This window comes from Chiloscyllium plagiosum, unplaced genomic scaffold (genome assembly GCF_037043375.1).
Source record: "Chiloscyllium plagiosum isolate Xiang-an unplaced genomic scaffold, Cpla_swu_hap1 HiC_scaffold_51, whole genome shotgun sequence".
NCBI lineage: Eukaryota > Metazoa > Chordata > Chondrichthyes > Orectolobiformes > Hemiscylliidae > Chiloscyllium > Chiloscyllium plagiosum.
Genome location: NW_028270189.1, coordinates 31,717,471 through 31,734,447, shown reverse-complemented (window position 1 = coordinate 31,734,447; position 16,977 = coordinate 31,717,471).

Below are 16,977 nucleotides of genomic sequence, written 5' to 3'. Positions count from 1 at the left end.
GCAACCCCTTTGCTTACTTTTCATTTCATTTCCTCTCTTTTTCTTGTCATTTCTCCATCCATTCAATTTAAACCTGGGCCCCACCTCTCTCTCCAACCCAACCATCCATGATACCAGGATAAATAATATTATTTCCCAGTTTGCTTTCAGGTGTGAAACAGGGTCACTGGAATCAAACCGTAATCTGCATTTCTCCTGACAGAGGCTGCCATAGCTGCGAGATTCTACAACACTTTTAGACGCTGGAGAATTTTATTTTCAATCTCTAGCATCCACCATTCCTTGGTTTATTTCACCTTTCATGCTGTTGTTTCTCTGGATGCCAGCATCACTGGCAAGGGCAGCATTTGTTGTCTATCACTAATTATCCTTGACTACGCGGCCATTTGTCAAGACAAAATGGAGCCAACAATGTTGTTGTGGGTCTGAAGTCACACTGAGTTCACACTGGGTAATAATGTTAACCTTCTTTAGCAAAGACTATCAGTGAAATAATAAAAATAAATCTGAACCGTTTCTGGTTTCCATGAGTGAAATTAGCTTTCATTCCAATTTTTGTCATTCGAATTTAAGCTCTGTCATCGGCTGTGGTAGGATTTTAAGCACTGCCTTGGAGTCACAGCCCGTGCCTCTGAATTACCCGTCTAGTTAGATGATCACTCTGATACAGGTTCCTCATTGCCTCGTCCGTATTCCCTAGTTCCTACCCGAAAGGGATGGCGGTTAAATCAGTTTAACTACCAACGTTTTTGGGGAAAAAACGAAAGGGAGATTGAGAGATAATTTCCAATAAGATCACAGGTTTCAGAATGCTGAAATAAGGACATTTCGACAGCATCCTGCAACATGAGCCAGTATTCCTAGGAATGATAGTTGAAGGGGATATTGGCGTCAATAAAGATGAGGAGAGTTTTAGATGAACATTTGTTCTGCAACTTTGTAACTGGGTGTGGGGTCAGCAGAGTCTTCGACTCATTGGCCTGAATCTAACAATAGTTTGTCTCAGTAACATTTTCATTGAGTGTGACAGAGGGATTGTATGTACAAGACTGAACTAGTTTCATGGTGCTATCTTATCGAACTCACCTCATTAACTACCCACTCAATCTCATAGTGTTCCTCGCATTCAATGCCATCCCGATTCTGCAAGCCAACATGGCTGGAGGGACTCACCATCGCACTGATATCCCTGGCTATTCTATGATCACTGACACTGATGCCATCTTTCAAAGGCCAATGGGCACACTGTTGTAATTCCTCAGTTTGGAGCCACCCTGCATCGTTGACCCCGAGCATGGCAGATAAGGGGAACTAACACCACGACTTTTCAACAGGGGCACAGAGGTCCTTGTGGATGGGCTAGAACAGGGGGGGTCCATTCTCTTCCCAGAGGAGGCCTGAGGATGGTCTGAGCTCACCACCCAGCTCAGTGCAGTATCTGTGATCTCTCCCTCTCTCACACACACACACACACACTTTGAATATGGAAAATTCCAGATAGTGTTCCAAAGAATTCTCATTTTCAGGTACAGGAACTTTCAGTCATTCAGCCCCGCGAGGTCCTGCAAAAATATGCACTTATTTTATATCCAATCACAATTAGTAAGTCTGGCTATTTCACTTTGTCTCACTTTATTGTATTCAGCCAAACACTGCATCTAAACACTTGTCCCGTTACGAAATACAATTCTGAGCAGAGAATTTTTATCCTCAACTGTTATCTGGACTGTTATCTGAATTGTACCATTTTCCTTATTATGAAAGTTTCTCTTGCCCTTTGCCTGTCCTTGTTTCTGTCTGTAACAGTTACACTGTCTCCCACTCAGTTGGCTGGACGGCTGGTCTGTGATGCAGAGAGAGGCCAGCAGTGCAGGTTCAATTCCCCCACACTGACAGAGGTTACCATGGGCTCTCTCAACAATGGGCAATCGATCATGGAGAATCCACTCTAAGCTGCACATCTTTGTACTCTGGGAGGAAACTGGAGCATTGGGAGGGAACCCACAGAGATACATGGAGAATGTTCAAACTCACCTGAGGTTGGAATTAAACCCAGCTCCATGGTGATGTGCGGCTGCAGTGCTAACCACATATCCATCATAGTCCTCAGTTAGTTCTGTTAATTACTTGTAGATAACTGAAGAAATCAACTGGCTTGTTCTGATAACTGAACCTGACCCAGTATTAGACCTTTATCATCGGCCATATCGCCAACCTGGTTACATTCAAAATTTGTTGTGAGCAGTGGAGGAGTGGGACTAGAAATGGAAACAGTGACACCCTCCAACCTCAGTCAGAACTGGAGTGAAGAGAAATTCACAAAATGGGAATTCATTCAAGTGGGAATTTTCTCACACAGAAGATTGGGAGGGCTGAATCTTCATATTATATCGAGGCTGACTTTGTCTGATTTTCCATAGACAGGTGAATCAGGGATCATTGGGAGATCAGAGAAAAGTGCAGCTGGGAACACAATGAGATGAACCATGACCTTATTGACTGGTGGAATAGTGTCAAAGTGCCGAATGGCCCAGTCGTGTCCGTCAGCACTATGTGCTGATGTTCCATTCAGCCCTTCTGTCCTGCTGTGCAGGAGCAGATTGAGTCCACACCGATGGTTTGGTGTAGTTTGGCAAATGTATTGGAAAATCCAGGCTAGGTCAGGCAGTGACCCCCTTCCCCCACTCCCCCTTTTCAGGCTTCTCCTCTCTGTAACTTCTGCTCCTGATGTCGGTCATGTTACAGGCCCAGATTCGCACTGAATACCGCCCCCATGCCCCACACATGGTCAACACAGACAAATCCTCTGCTGTCTCTGAATGCAACATTTTACATTATGACTTCAAGGAAAATAATCAATTATTTTCCAAAAACATAAATAAGAACGTAAGAAACAGGAACCTGCGCTGTCATTCAATAAGAACATGGTTGATCTACTCCACTGCTCAACTCCACTTTCCTGCTAACCCCTTGCATCCCTCAACTCGCTGAAATGTCACAAACCAATCCACCCGTCTGTAAATACAATCCGTGACCCAACCTCCACAACTCTTGGGGTTAGGAAATTCCAGCCATTCACTACCTTCTGAAATAAGACATTTCTTTACATCTCAGTTTGAAATCGATATTCCTTATTCTGTATCTACATCCCTGACTTCGACACTGCCCTGGTGTGGAATCACATTCTCAACACCGACCTTGTCAAGCCTCCTCTGCATCTTGTCCGTTTCAGTCATGACACCCTCATTCATTTAAACCACAATGAGTAATCGCCTCAGCATTTTTGATGTATTCAATAATTCAATCCTTTCATCCCAGGAACCAGTCTAATGAACCAACATTTCTGCATCAACATGCTGACGTTATATTTCAGACACAGAAACACACCACTCCGTGCTCCGAGTTCTCTCCATTTAATAACAGCCTGCCTTTTGGTTGTCAGTGTCATCCTCAAACTCAAACTCCCGCCGTCAGGAGCTGAGTGCAGCTCTTGTAAGCAGCTGTTGCCATCGGACTGATATTTGTGATACTCCAGTAGATACATTTTGTTCATAAAGATCGATGAATCCTGACTCTCCGATTTCTAAGTGTTTACCAAGTGTCATCCCATGCTAATGCATTATCCATCATACTATGAGCTTCTCTCTTGCGTAAGAACCTTTATTCTGTGACACCTTGTGGAAAATCTCTGGAATTCCTCATGTCTACCAGTCCCTCTTTATCAAGGCCACTTGTTACATTCTCATGGATTTCCAGAAAAAACTTTGCATGATTTTACAGGCAAAATGTATTTCGCCTTTAACAAGACCATGCTGACTCTGTGTGAAGTTTTTCTAAATGCTCTGCAGTCCCGTCCTTAATAACAGACGCTCACAGATTCCCAGCAATAATGGTTCGGCTAAGTGGGTCCTTCTTTCAGTCTCTCTCGTTTCTTGAAGACAGACGCCACATTGGAGGGTCTCCAGTTTCACTGGTTCACTCCTTTAATCCAGAGAGTTATGGAATATTTCACACAGATCCACCAGCCACTCTGTGACCACTTCTTTTAAAACCAGCTACGAATTGCTGATGGCCTGTTTACCCTTGATCTTATCTGTTTGAGAATTGCCTTGTTCCTTCTGTTAGAGACAGCTCAAGATCTTCCCTCCTGTCAGCAAGTACAGTTTCTTGTCATGTCACCTGTATAACTTCCAAATCGAATGGCAGCAATAAAAACCTATATCTGAACAGACCAGATGTTTTCTCCCTAAATTTCTCCAAAGACGTTTAGGCGTTATGATCGTATATAGATTTGTCTTGGGCACGTTATTTGCAAGTTAAATGCTGAAATGTTGTGACACCAACACCAAGCTCAAAGTCTCCTTCCCAGTTGTGAAATACTTCTGTTGATGGTTTCACCGGACGCACCAACCACACGTTACATAATGGAGCAATTTGCATCTCTCCAATAGTTCTTCTGAATGACATGTCTCCTCATTTCTCAGCATCTAGAAATTACATGCCTCTGCACCTCTTAATGTTGTAACGTCTTTTCCTTCTACTCCTGGCCTATGCCAGTCAACCTACTCTCACAGGTGTATATTTTAAGAAGTTATCATACATTCTTCTCAATCCATCATGGTATCCAAACTTTGATTTATGGACGAACTCATAATCATCAGCCATTTCTGCTTCTAATCTTGCCATTGTAACTCTCTGCTCTTCTGCGCAGGTTCTCACTATTGCAGAAAGTGAATTTTTGAACTCCTTCGAAAAAAGAATCTTTCTAAGAGTGTCATAGGTTTGCTCAGATTTTTATACCCTTACCCACCTTTCAAAATTACTTTGATTCTTTCAAACTCAATTTGTGTTTAAATCAGGGACCCTTTTTTAGATTCCTGAAACGCTGTCTGTTGGCTTCTGGCACAAGCTCATCTGCTTTCTTCACCTTATACTCCCCAGATACCTCCTCCAATTGGGATACACCCCTTTGTCCATGGAACACCACATGGGACTCACCGGGAAGTGAATAACAGTCTGATACACACCATTTCATTGTTTCTGAGCTTCACGATACCAGCAGTGATACACTAGGGAGGCAGAAACCAAGGTCACAGAAAGGTACAGAGGGACAGAGAGATTCACATTAAAGACAGAAACAGATAGTTACTTACCTGAGAACCTGTTGTGGAAATATGGGGAAAAAGACAGAGCAGTGGGACTAACTGGAAGAGTGAATCCTTCGAGAGCAAAATTATGAGAATGAGAACATTGAATAAAGGTATTTTCAGGTGAATTGAAATGGTTTGTTCAATTAAATTCTGAATCTGCTTCAAAAAACACTTCAAACAACGTACGCTGGGACAAGATGACAGCCCAGCATGGAGAGCTATGCACACTATGCTCGTGTATTGCTCAGTAAAGCGCACTATCTGCCCAGCATGGGGAGTATTGCAAAACTTTATTATCATATGGGAATGATACACACAACAGATTACTGTCTAAAAAGGGACGATTTCCATCTCCATTTGACCAGTATAAGTGAAGGTGTGTGTGTGCATGTGTATGCGTGCGAGTATGCATGTGTTTGTGTCTGTGTGTGTGTCATGCACGTGTGTGTGTGTGTGTGCGCGCGGGTGCGTGTGTGTGATGCATTTGGGTGTTGAATACAAAAATCATTGCATGAGAGAAAATACACATGAAGGAAAACAGATTAAATATGAACCCCTGGCAGGGATTTGGATAAACGACACAGAGAGACTGAGGGAAGTTTCATGAACAGATGAGTTAAAGTGCTTAAGAATAGTAAAATAAAGACATTGCCAGACACAATAGCGATATAGATCAGCGTGCACAGCAATGTCAGATGGATGGAATTTTGGTGTGAGTTCGAATCAGATTTGTTTCTGCAGGTTTCAACCTGAGAGTGTCAGCAGCAGGTTGTTGTCATCATTCAGTCTGTATTTCACAGTTCGAGATTCAAACAGCAGATGAGTTAAGACAGTGAAGTACTTTCTGGAGCAGTGTGTAGTTAAAGTTAATAATGGTCAGGGCATGGTGTCAGGAATCAGCTCATGGCCAAACGGATCACCAAAGTTGTGATTCGTCTGTTTCAAACACAACCTGCATGTTTCACCTACACGCACCAACCTCCCCCCCCTCCCCGCCACTCCAAGCCTCTCACCACCATGATTTGGAAATATACTGCTGTTGCTTCAGAATCGTTGGGTCAAATTTCTGGAATTCCCTCCCTACTGGCATTGTGGGTAAACCCACAGCAAGTGGACTGCAGCAATTCAAGAAGGCAGCTCACCACTTTTTCAAGGGCAAATAGGAATGGGCGGCACGGTGGCACAGCGCCGGATACCCGGGTTCAATTCTCCACCTCAGGTGACTGACTGTATGGAGTTTGCGCATTCTCCCCGTGTCTGCGTGGGTTTCCTCCGGGTGCTCCGGTTTCCTCCCTCAGTCCAAAGATGTGCAGGTCAGGTGAATTGGCCATGGGAAATTGTCCGTAGTGTGGGTTACGCTTCGGCCGGTCAGTGTGGACTTGTTGGGCCGAAGGGCCTGTTTCCAGACTGTAATGTAATCGAAAATATGCTGGACAGCCAGCGATGCCCAAGACCCAGAAATGAATGAAGAAAGACATTGGCCAGGGATGGGATGGAGCCCCAGGAAGAAAATGGAGTTTGTAAACATAATAGACGACAATGACCTCCACACTCCCAATATTTAAATAACAAGGGCAGAGAGACAATGGTTCATATCTGCAACTGAGTAGGTCAACATAGAAACCCATGAGTAATACAGCCAGATGCAAAGAGGGAGACAGGAATTGAACTGGATTCAAAGTCTCAACAGGAACACTATTGAGGTCAAGAAGCGTAGACTACACGAAAGAACACAAATGCAAACGTAACTTGTTTATAGAAAAAAAATCTGGATAGTGAGACTTACCAGGTACACCAACGATAGACAGGAGAGGATAATAAAAATATTGAATAATGCAAAATGCATAATAGATCCGCCATGATAATGACAACCGACCATAATACATAGAAAGATACCAAATATAATGGGATAAACTCCTGTCCATTGTTGGAACATTCCAGTCTAATGTTCTCAGATTCTGATCCATTGTTGGAACATTCCAGTCTATTGTTCTCCTATTCTGATCCATTGTTGGAACATTCCAATCTAATATTCTCAGATTCTGATCTCTCCTCGCTTCTGTATGGAGCTGCTGATCCCTGTTAGTGCTGTTGGTAATTCTCCCGCTCATACTATGGCATAACACATTGAACGGCACGCATTTATGATTAAAAGATGGGAACTCTCCACTGGGGTATTTAGAACCCATGGAGACTGACATTAATCACAATGACTGAACAAACAGGCTCAGTTAACCCCTTCCTTACATCACATCTCATATCACAATAAAAGGGAATATTTACTCAGTCTGGATGGAATGTATGAGGGTTACTGGATGGACTATGAATCGTACATTTTTCAAATATTTTTCCTTGAATGTACGGGTACTGTAAGAGCACTGCAGGATTGTTCATGTCCCACTCTGTCTATAAAAGGAGACAGGGTTTAAATGTCAGACTAGCTGCATAAGATGTCTGGTGAGGAAATTTCTGGATACACTAACTCAAGGGAGAAAGTGAGGATTGCAGATGCTGAAGATCAGAGTCGGGAATGTGGTGCTGGAAAAGCACAGCCAGTCAGGCAGCATCCAAGGAGCAGGAGAATCAACATTTTGTGTGTAAAGCCTTCATCAGGAAAGAGGCTTGAGGCCCAAGGGTGTTAAGAGATAAATGGGACGGGGTGGGGTTGGTGGGAAGGTAGCTGAGAATGTGATAGGTAGATGAAGGTGGTATGTCGGAGAGGAGGGTGGAAAGGATAGGTGGGAAGGATAATGGATGGGTAGGACACATCAATAGGGCCATGCTGAGTTGGAAGGTTTGATTTGGGATAAGGTGGGAGTCGGGAAATGCGAACACTAGTGAAATCATCATTGATCCCATGTGGTTTCAGGGTCCCAGGATGGAAGATGAAGCTTTTTTCCTCCAGGCGTCAGGTGGTTAAGGAGTGGAGGTGGAGGAAGCCCAGGACGTGCATGTCCATGGCGGAGTGGGAGGGGGAGTTAAATTGTTCAGCTATGGTGCGGTGTCATTGGTTGGTGCGGGTGTCCCACAGATGTTCTCTGGAGTGTTCCCTAAGTTGGTGTCCTGTCTCCCCAACGTAGACGAGTGAACATCGGGAGCAACGGACACAGTCGTTGCCATGTGTGGAAGTGCAGGTAAAAATCCAATTGACGTGGAAGGTTCCTTTGGGGTATTGAACGGAGGTGAGGGGGAGGTGAAGGTGCAGGTTTTACAACTCCTGCGGTGGCAGTATAAGGTGCCAAGATGGGAGGGTAGGTTGGTGGGTGGCGTGGACCTGTCAAGGGAGTCGCATCGGGAATGTTCTTTATGGAGCACAGGTAGGGTGGGGAGGGAAATATAACCCTGGTGGTGGGGTCTGCTTGTCGGTGGCCCAGATAGGGGACGATGATGCATTGCATCTAGAGGTTTGGTAGGGAGGAAGATGAGGACCAGGGTGTTCTTTCCCTGTTGCGTTTGGAAGGGTGGGATCAAAGGCGGAGGTGCAGGAAGTGGACAAGATGCAGTGGAGTGCATCGTCGACCACGTGGGAGGGAAAATTGCGGTCTTTGAAGAAGGAGACCATTTGGGATATACACTGGGTTCAGAGTGTGGTCTGGAAAAGCCCAGCAAGGCTGGCAGCATCCGAGATCGCTTTTGCCTGAAACATCGATTTTCCTGCTCCTCGAATACTGCCTGACCTGCTGTGCTTTTCCAGCACCATATTATCGACACTAATCTTCAGTATCTGCAATACTCACTTTCGCCAACACACTAGGTTCAGCGACTTCCATAATACTGCCTTGAATTCAGTTCTCCCTGCTTTAGAAAAGATGTTGTTAAATTTGAAACAGTGCAGAAAACGTTTACAAGTATGTTGCTGGTGTTAGGAGTTGGTGATGTCGAGCTACACGGAGAGTACGAATAGGCTGGGGCTATATTCCCTGGAGTGTTGAGTCTGAGGAGTGACCTTACTGAGGTTTACCGCAGTGAATCCCAATTCTCTAGGGTGAGCAACGTCAAAGGCCAGGGAAATAGAACAGCTTTACTCACATTTGAAATGGACAATAACACATGGGACAACACGTTACTGAACGATGGAGATAGATTGAAGAATGGGACTGGCCGGTGGAGTCAGAATTTGGAGGGTCCAACCACACAAATGACAACAAAAGTAAAAGCATTGCCATATCAGTTGAAGTCATTAGTTCTATCACATTCTCAATCCACCTCAGAGAACCAGACCAGACACCATAAACCCAGAGGAGATATCTGTTCAGCATGGAGCACTGTGCAGACCATGCTCGTGTATTGCTGAACACACACCTGCAATCGGTCCAGAGTAGAACACTGTGCAGACCTCTGAAGTGATTGATCTATAAACCCAGGTGAGATATGTGTTCAGTATGATACACTGTGCAGACCGGACTGGTGTACTGTACAATAAAATCCCCAATCTACACAGAGTGGAAAGGTAAGCAGACCACAGCAGTGTATTGATCTATAAACCCAGATGAGACATGCAACCAGGGTGTGGAACTGTGTCCACCACCCCAGTACGTTTCTCAGTAACATTGCATGAGATCACTGTCCTGCGTACAGTATCCTGTAACATTAGCCAGTGCTTCCAGGAATGATTGGTGATTGGGATATTGGTGTGAGTTCAGGGGAATTTTGGATTAACATTTGTTCTGCAGCATTGTAACTGGGAGTAGGGTCAGCACAGACTTCAACCCATTGGGCTGAATCTAACAATAATTTGTCTCAGTGCCATGTTCGTTGAGTGTGATCGAGGGATCGTCAACACGAGGCTGAGCTAGTTTCCTGGTGCTATCGTATCAAACTCACCTCATTAACTACCCACCCCTCCCCATGGTGTCCCTCTCATTCAATGCCATTCTAACGCCCATCATGGCTGGAGGTACTCACCATCGCTCAGATACCCCTGGATATTCTGTGATCCCTGGCACTGTGGTCAGCTTTAAAAGGCCAACGGGCACATGTTTGAGCTTTCTCTATTAGGAACTGCCCTGCAAAGTTTACCCTGAGCATGGCAGATAAGGGTCAATTACACCACAGTTTGTCGACAGGGGCGCGGAGGTCCTGGTGGATGGGCTAGTACAGAGGGGGAACATTCTCTTCCCAGAGGGGACCACACCACCAGACCCAACGAGCATGATCTGAGCTCACCACCCAGTTGAGTGCAGTATCTGCGGTCTGAAGAAATATCCAGCAATACAGGACAAGCATCAATAACCTTCCCCATTCTGTCAGGATAAGGGTCGCCGTATTCTCTCTGCTCCCTCACACTCACTGTATATCTGTTATAGCTCCTACCCTCGAACAAGGCTCATGCTCCAATATTCTCACTGCTGCATGTAGCATCTTCCCCCTCTCTCTCTACTTCTCTCACCTCCACTCTACCCCCCACACTAACAACACTGCATGGATACAACACTGTGGACAGACGCCCCTCCAAAAACCTCTTCATTCCCCCTTCACACCTACACCAGCACGAACAGCAGGACCACCAACCACCCCACCCACCCTCCCTCCCTCCCTCCCATTCCAGAAGAAACAGCCTGGAATAGGACAGAAAGGGCCAAGCTGGGTGGTGGAGTGCCATGAGGGGATTCCATGGCCATGTGGGGAAGACGCTGGTACGAGTTGGACAGGACTGGGACGCCTCGTGTGGAGATTCTGAAGCATCCACGTCCCACCGACCGAGTAAGGAGCAATGTTCAGTGAGGGGAAATTCTTATGTTAAATCCACTGGCAGCTCCGTTTCTCCCTGGCACAACTTAGAAGCTGTGACCCTGATGTCATCTCCCTTTTGTATCGAGCTGCAGCAAATGGAATCCCCACGGTGGGCTCACAACACATCGTCACCACCACCTCCCAGGAAGGGAGCACGGAGACACCGTCCTACACCTCCCCCTGTAAACAGCTTAGATACTGAAAGTAATCTGTGATAGTTACTGCTCTCCCCACTTTTCCTGACATCTTCAATAATCTGTGTTCATACACACCGAGGTCCCTCTGCTCCTGCACCCACTTTATAACAGCACAGTCTGTTTTCCTTCCAAACTGCATCACCTCACACTGTCTTGCATTGATTGTCGTATGAAATCTGCCTGAACTCTACACCAAGTTGGCGTTGTCCTGTTGCTGTTGCACTCCATCCTCCACACACTTCACAATTCTTCCAGGTTTGCTGACATCAACAAGCATCGAAGTTGTCATAGCGTCACACACCAGTCAAAATAACTGAAAGAGAATGTGGTGGTGGAAAAGCACAGCAAGTCAGAGAGTAAGGACTGCAGATGCTGGAGGTCAAAGCGGAGAGTTGGTGCTGGAAAAGCACAGTAAGTCAGGCCAGAATCTGGATTATAGACAGGGCTGATGAAGGACTTATGCCTACAATGCTACTTCTCCTTGTCTTAGAACATAGAACATAGAACAATACAGCACAGTACAGGCCCTTCGGCCCACGATGTTGTGCCGAACATTTGTCCTAGCTTAAGCACCCATCCATGTACCTATCCAATTGCCGCTTAAAGGTCACCAATGATTCTGACTCTGCCACTCCCACAGGCAGCGCATTCCATGCCCCCACCACTCTCTGGGTAAAGAGCCCACCCCTGACATCTCCCCTAGACCTTCCACCCTTCACCTTAAATTTATGTCCCCTTGTAATACTCTGTTGTACCCGGGGAAAAAGTTTCTGACTGTCTACTCTATCTATTCCTCTGATCATCTTATGAACCTCTATCAAGTCACCCCTCATCCTTCGCCGTTCCAACGAGAAAAGGCCTAGCACTCTCAACCTATCCTCGTACGACCTATTGTCCATTCCAGGCAACATCCTGGTAAATCTTCTCTGCACCCTCTCCAAAGCTTCCACATCTTTTCTAAAGTGAGGCGACCAGAACTGCACACAGTACTCCAAATGTGCCCTAACCAAAGTCCTGTACAGCTCCAACATCACTTCACGACTCTCGAATTCAATCCCTCTGCTCATGAACGCTAATACACCATAGACCTTCTTACAAGCTCTACCCACCTGAGTGGCAACTTTCAAAGATCTATGAACATAGACCCCAAGATCCCTCTGTTCCTCCACCTTACTAAGAACCCTACCGTTAACCCTGTATTCCGCATTCTTATTTGTCTTTCCAAAATGGACAACCTCACACTTTGCAGAGTTGAACTCCATCTGCCACTCCTCAGCCCAGCTCTGCATCATATCTAAGTCCCTTTGCAGGCGACAACAGCTCTCCTCACTATCCACAACTCCACCAATCTTCGTATCATCTGCAAATTTACTGACCCACCCTTCGACTCCCTCATCCAAGTCATTAATAAAAATTACAAAGAGCAGAGGACCCAGAACTGATCCCTGCGGAACTCCACTTGGAACTGGGCTCCAGGCTGAATATTTACCATCTACCACCACTCTCTGACTTCGACCGGTTATCCAGTTTTCTATCCAACTGGCCAAATTTCCCTCTATCCCATGCCTCCTGACTTTCCGCAAAAGCCTACCATGGGGAACCTTATCAAATGCTTACTAATATCCATGTATACTACATCCACTGCTCTACCCTCATCCACATGCTTGGTCACCTCCTCAAAGAATTCAATAAGACTTGTAAGGCAAGACCTACCCTTCACTAATCCGTGCTGGCTGTCCCTAATCAAGCAGTGTATTTCCAGATACTCATAAATCCTATCCCTCAGTACCCTTTCCATTACACTGCCTATCACCGAAGTAAGACTAACTGGCCTGTAATTCCCGGGGTTATCTTCTGATGTTGTCTGACCTGCTGTGCTTTTCCAGCACCACACTCTCGGTTTTGATCTACAGCATCTGCAGTCCTTACTTTCCCCTACAGAACAATTGAAATACTGACAGACTCACTGATGTGATAAAGGAGCGTCAGAAATAACAACACACATCCCAAAGAGCCAGAGAAGAAAACTGACATGCTGAAAACAGAGAAATAGAAATAATATTGTACACCATACAGAGTGGGTGAAATAGTGAGAATTTGCCACAGAGAAAGAGAAATACAGATTGACTCCCATGTTTGTCTCATGTCAGTGTATTTGTGTGTGTGTGTGTATTTATTCTATCTCTGCGTCTTCGTGTGTGTAATATTGTATGTAACTGTGTGTATTAGTGTGTGTGCGTGTACCTCTGTGTGGGAATGGTCTGTTGGTCCCTGTGTTGGTTAAAGTGATGGAATTCCACACTCTGCTGTCCTATCCACTCTATTGCACAGACAGTGGCGGAGGGTGAAAACCATCTGGAAGGAGGGAGGGCAGCAGGTCACAGCATCATACAAACTGACAGCAGCATCAACAGTGCACAGACAGACAGACTCAGTCACACACACACACACAGACAAATAGACGCAGACACAGACTCTCTGTCTCTCTCTCTCTCTCGAGATTGGTGCGGAGAGGATTACAATTGTACTGAGAATCATGTGGAGAAATGTCTGTGCTCCACAGCATTTGTCTTCAGATGTCGAGAAGTGAACCATTGTGGAAGAAGATGAGATAACTTGATTGCACGTTCTGCTACTTGCACTTTATTTGCTCTACACTCTGACAAATGATAAGTGCGAAAGCATTCTCAATGACCCAATGGTGCCAGCAGGTCAATGTTAGACATGTCCACTTCCTTCTCTAATATCTCAGGGACAGCATTGCAAGGGATCAGACAAACTCCTCTCTATTGCCAAGGCTATTATTTGAAGCATGAATGTGGGTGATTCACAGTTATTGATGCATTCTCAAGCAAACGATGAGTTCTCTACTTTCCCCCTGTAGTTCAAAGATGTGCAGGTTAGATAGACTGACCGTGCTAAGTGGTCCATAATGCTTAGGGATGTGCAGTTTAGATGGATTAGCCATGTGAAACACAGGGTTAAAGGGATGGAAATGATTGTGGGACACTCTATGGCTGGTCAGTGTGATCTAGGTGGAATGAATTCCAAACTGAATGGATTCTATGAAGCCTACTGCTTGCACAGTGGAGTTGGCGAACCAGCAGAGGATTATATTACATCATTTTAAACATACGAGGAAACAAGGTTTTATTCCCCATTTCAATTAATCCCATTACACAGTGTTTCAGGACGGAACAGAACTCTCAAAATAGATTAAGAAGTTAGTCTGGACCCGAACGTTTTCTTATTTTAGACATAAGGTGCCGTGTTCCAGGTCCAATTCAATTGATCAAAGTAATTGAAGTTACGCAAATCACAGTTTATTTGAACACTATAGTAAAAATATAATCAAAGAAAGATGAACGTGGAATAACTTAACTCTATTGGAAATCTTAACAAAACTCAGTAAATTATTTTACTACTAAACAGTAACTGTTCCAATGTGGGAACAGCTCAAATACACACCCTGGGCACAAAATTCAGAAAAAACAAACTGCAGGACATGCAACTCCTGCAACCCAGAAAGGAAAATTCAGAGAGAGTAGCAGCCAGCGACATGTAGTACAGTGTACAACCCTGGTGAGATCCCGGCTACAACTGCTGCAAACTGCTGACTATACGCCCTGCTTCTTTGAGACCTTGACTGTACTCATTGAGGCTGCTTCTATTGTTCCAACTTTTAAAAAAAACTAAGGTCTCACAAACTTATTACTCTAGTTGCTCTGGAAGATTGCTCGGTAACTCTGCCTGAAAACTTAAATTTAAAAGAGTCCAGGATAAAATACTCCCTTAAATCTGCAACAGACACATGCACAAACACACGTACAGACACTCATATATGAACAAACATGCAAACACAGTAACACAGTAGCGTCTTTGAGATAGAGTTTGGTAAACTTTTGATGAATAAGTGAATCAAGGGTAATTGGGAGGAGTGAGGAGTATGAGGTTGAGAAACAAACCGGCCATGACCAAGCAGCAGAGCAGATTCGATGGAGCAAATTCTGTTCTCGTTTCTTATGATCCTTTGATATCTGGAAATGGCTTTGTGAGGGTGCTGTGCAAGCTGGCTCTGATAGATATTTAACCAAAATATAGTCAGTGGTAATGTGGGGCATATTTGGAAGGCTAAATGGTTTTTTGTCTATTCCTAATTATTGTCATTTCCTGTTCCTCAAAAGCAGTGGTGATTTTTTTGTGAGGTTGGCACATTTTGCACATTCTCCCCGTGTCAGCATGGGTTCCCTCGGGGTGCACCGGTTTCTCCCACAGTCCAAAGATGTGCAGGTCAGGTGAATTGGCCCTGTTAAATTGCCCATAGTTTTAGGTGCATTTGTCAGAGGGAAATGGGTCTGGGTGGGTCACTCTTCAGAAGGTCGGTATGAACTGGTTGGGCCAAAGGGCCTCTTTCCACACTGCAGGGAATCGAACTTACTCTAATTTAATCTAATCTGATCAAATATATTATAAAATAAGTGCCTTCTAATTAAGACTGAGTTAAGGATAATTTTTTCTCCTTGCCGATTTTCACATTCCCAGGGAACAGTGAAGACTGGGTTACTGAAGGTATTCAAGGCTGAGCTGACCTGACCATTGATATACAACAGAGTCAGTGTTTATTGGAAACAGACAGGAAAAGGATGCTCTGACACAATCATATCAGCCAATAGCATTCTGAATGTTGCAGCAGGCCTGAGGGGGCGACTGGCCAACTGATGATCCTACCTCCTGTGTTGTTCTCTCAATCCACTCCTCAATGCTGTTACAGAGGGAGAGAAAGACCACATTCAGCCAGTAAGGCAATAAGACAGCGGGAGACCATTCTGCCCCTCTAAGGAGTTAGACAGAGACGAGGTGATGGTATTCAGCCCTCCAGTACACACGACACAGCACAGGACGAGGCAATTCAAACTGCCTTCGGTGCTGAGCAATCACAGCAGCCTCTTGAATATAGCAGGAAATAGTGCTTCGAGATTAATATTGGTTTACAGGTTGTAAAACTGGTATATATTAATCTCTGAGATACTCCACTAGTTACAGTTATTTGGATGACCCGATGGATTGAAGCTATATGAGCTAATTTATCAAGATAGTCATTCAATGCTTTGTCAAGTGTACGCAGGGAGGCAGCAATGGGATACAGACAGGGAGTCAGCAATGGGATACAGACAGGGGTGGTTTAGTGCGAAAATCTTCAGCAGAAACTGTTTAATGTGGATTATGAGAGTGGGTGTTTTAGAAGAAGGATATAAAATCAGTAACTATTTAAATGGTGAGAGGTTTCAGAACTCAGTGACACACAAGGATTTGTGAGTACTGTTGTATGAATCGTGTAAAGTTAGTCATCATGTGTAGCAAATGATTAGGAAAGTAAATGGAATGATGCTGCTAAGGGTATCGGGTTTAATCGTAGGAATGTTTTACCTGCATTTGTACAGGGCATCGCTGAGATCACGCCTGATGCAATGTAAATTGTTTTGAATCCTAAACTGACATAATGAAAGATTCAAACTGAGGAAGGACACCATTCAGACCCAAAATGTTAACTTTGATTTCTCTTCACAGAAGTTCCCATATCTGCTGAGATTTTCCAGGAACTTCTGTTTTTGTTCCTGATTTACAACAGGAAGTTGTGTGTAGAATTTTATATTGATTTTCAGGTTGAAAAACTGAAACCATTGGAATGCTCCAGGGATCGGTTTATATCTGTTATCCAACGTGCTTTTGGTTTCTGGAAAAAAAAAGATTCATTACATTGAGAAACTTCCAAAGATACTTCACTTTATTGTTTCTGAGTTGAAGTCTTTGTTTTATGAAAGGTGTGCTTTTTAGATCTCAGTGTCAGTGCTCTTTCTATTGTACTAAACAAGATCTTGAAAACCGTGGATGGACAT